Here is a 3,082-nt window from a genome sequence, read left to right on the forward strand (position 1 = left end):
AGCCTTTTTAACAAGTGGTGCTGGAAAAACTGTAAAATAAAACCTACACTGTAAAATAAAACCTATGCTGTAAAATAAAACCAGATCAATGTCTATTGCTCTGCACCAAACTAAAGTAAAAATGGATTAACAATCTACATATTAAAACAGAAACACTAAATCTGCAGGAAGAGAAAGTAGGTATATTTTTTGTGTATCTTGAGGTAGAAGAGTTTATGAACAAAAACAAAGTTGCGCAGAAAATACTTCAAATAATGCACAGCTGGGATCTCATCTTTTTAAAATTTTCTGCACTTCATTAGAAATCACCAACACAGTAAGAAGAAAACCTACAAATTTTGGGAAGAAATTTTAAACAACCATGACTTAGACAAAGGGCTTCTAACAAGAATATATAAAAGTTTTAAAAAATGGTCATTAGAGAAATGCCAATTAAGAGAACACTGAGATTCCCAGAAATAATGGCTATTAAAAAATCAACTAAAAACAAATACTGGAGAGGCCTGGGGAAAAAATGATCCCTTAGGGGCCTGGCCCTAGCTCAGGCCTTTAAGTGGCTGGTTCCACAAAGCTGTCAGCCTCAGGTTGCTGGAGTTCGAACCTCACACCTCTCCCGCTGCCAAAAGTGCCCTGAAGGCATTTGAGGAAGCAAAAAAAAAAATGAGCCCTTATTCTTTGCATGTGGGAATGTAGACTGGACACCCACTGTGAAATCTGTGTGAAGATTCCTCAAAAAACTAAAAGTAGAAGTCCTATTCAATCCAGATATTCTCCTCCTAGAGATTTTTCTAGAAGAATCAAAAGCATCATACCTCAGTGATATATGTGCACCCATGTTTATAGCAGCACAATTTGTCATAGCTAAATCTTGGCAACAACCCAAATGCTCATCAGTTAAAAAATGGATAACAAAGATGTGGTATTTTTATACAATGGAATATTGCTTACATATAAAGAAATATAAATTTGAGGCTTTTATGTGTAAATAGATGCAGCTAGAGGCTATAATCATAAGTGACATAAAATGGACCCACATGTGTAAACACTGCATCATTTCCATAGACGAAGAACCTGAAAAACTAAATAAAATCTGAAAGGTACAATAGATATAGTAAAATTGAAAGAAATTATTTAAAATTAATGAACAATTGGAATGAGAGAAAGGAGAAAATAAGATTTTAAAAAGGAAGGGGGAAATCATGTATGTATTCAGGATACCTAAGACGATTCTACTACTAATTTCTATAGATTTTTTTGAAGGGATCAGTTAAAATATTTAAATTGTTTATTTTGATCATTTTTACATGCTTATATCTGGTAAGCTGAGCAACTACATGGAAGACAGCAATGTGCAATATAACCACCATTACTTAAAATACCCTCTTTGAATGTTTTTGAAATTGTTTATCATTTCTAATGCCTTTCCTACTTTTTTCTCTTTCTTTTTTTTTTTTTTTTTTTTTTGGGCCAGCTCAGCCTGCTTAGAGGGCAGGGCTGGCATGGCATTTGGTACTGAAGATTCAACTGAGGTCCTCTGAGCCTGCCTAAGCAGGTGCTTTAGATTGCTGGGCTATCTTGCAGGCCCCCTATTTTTTTTATTCTCTTTAAAATAGAAAAAGAGTGGAGATGGAAGAAATCCTCTCTCAAGATTAAGCTTGAAAGAATCCCAATACAATGCAGTTGACTTGAAAAAATTCTTTTTATAGAACATTCTCAGAGACTGCCTTGGTTCTCTGACTTTCTGACTATCTGTTACTTTTTTCAATGTGAGTCCTATGTTCTTTCCATTCATATGTAGAGTCTATTTCACAATACTTGACTTTTAACTAGTCATGTAATTTTTTAAAAATAGGTTTTTATTTAATAGAACATGGTGAAAGTCTCAGTGTCTGGAGGAGTCTTTGTGTGCATTTGTTGGTATCTACCATAATATGGTCTCTGCTTTGTGAGCAGTCCAGGCCAGCCTGCTATAGGACAAGGTCACAGATTGAGCACAGATCACATGTCTCTCCTGCCTCCTCCAACTAGCCAAAGAAAGGAAGCAGCACATTTGATTATCAAAGTATCCCCTTCTGGCTCACATCTGAATAAAGAAGAGGATCAAAACAGAAGGGTCCATGAGACTTCCCCAAGCATACTTTTATATAATAAGAAAATATATTATTAGCATGTGTTTTCTTCCATAATGAATGACTACCTTGTACAGAATTGGCATACAAATATTAAACTGAGCATATTATAACTTTTTCTCTCCTCCCTACCTTCCCATCTCTTAATCTCCATAAATTTCTTTATGATTTCTACTAAGTATATCTTCCTATTTCCTGTCATCTATATTTTATTTTACACTAAGTCATTTATATGATGAGTTTGCCATGTAAGACAGTCCATGAGCTATACAACTTTCTGAGTTTGACTTATTTCACTTATCATTCTGGCCTTATGGTGCATACCTTTTCCTAAAAAGCCTAAAAATTATCTTAAACAATTTGTTGCAGGAAGATATTTTACACAACAATAGCTTGCTCAGCCAATATTTTATAGAAATATTCTTGAGGCTATTCAGAATAATTTGATGTATTTTATAGTAGGAATTTTTTTCTGATATTTGAAGACTGCATTTGTGATTACATGGTGGTTCACATTTTTAAAAGTACTTCTAAATAGTGAGAATTGATGTGATTTTATTTCATGTAACCATGCGAGAGTGGAACGACAAGTGTGTTAACTCAGGGGAAAAAATGTGCTCCAACACGTAATTGTTTATTTCAATAATCATCAATAGTGAATTGTGGGTGATTATTTTACTACTAAGGATACTATTTCAAATTCAAGTTTAAACGGAATGCATTCTTTATTCATGAGCATCAACATGATTTTACAATGTCAAAAAATGAGGACAGCTTTCATGCTTGTTGTTTAATTATTGCATATTGATATTTATGTCAAACTATTTTTTCCATAATTTTATTGAGAAACAAACAGCAATGAGATAGTTTCAAATCCGATTAGTAGGACAGTTTCAATAATTAATACATTGCATACTGTTGTCTTAGTCGTTATTCATTGTACAAGATGCAGA

Source organism: Octodon degus, unplaced genomic scaffold, assembly GCF_000260255.1.
Source record: "Octodon degus isolate 3935 unplaced genomic scaffold, OctDeg1.0 scaffold00050, whole genome shotgun sequence".
Classification (NCBI taxonomy): Eukaryota; Metazoa; Chordata; class Mammalia; order Rodentia; family Octodontidae; genus Octodon; species Octodon degus.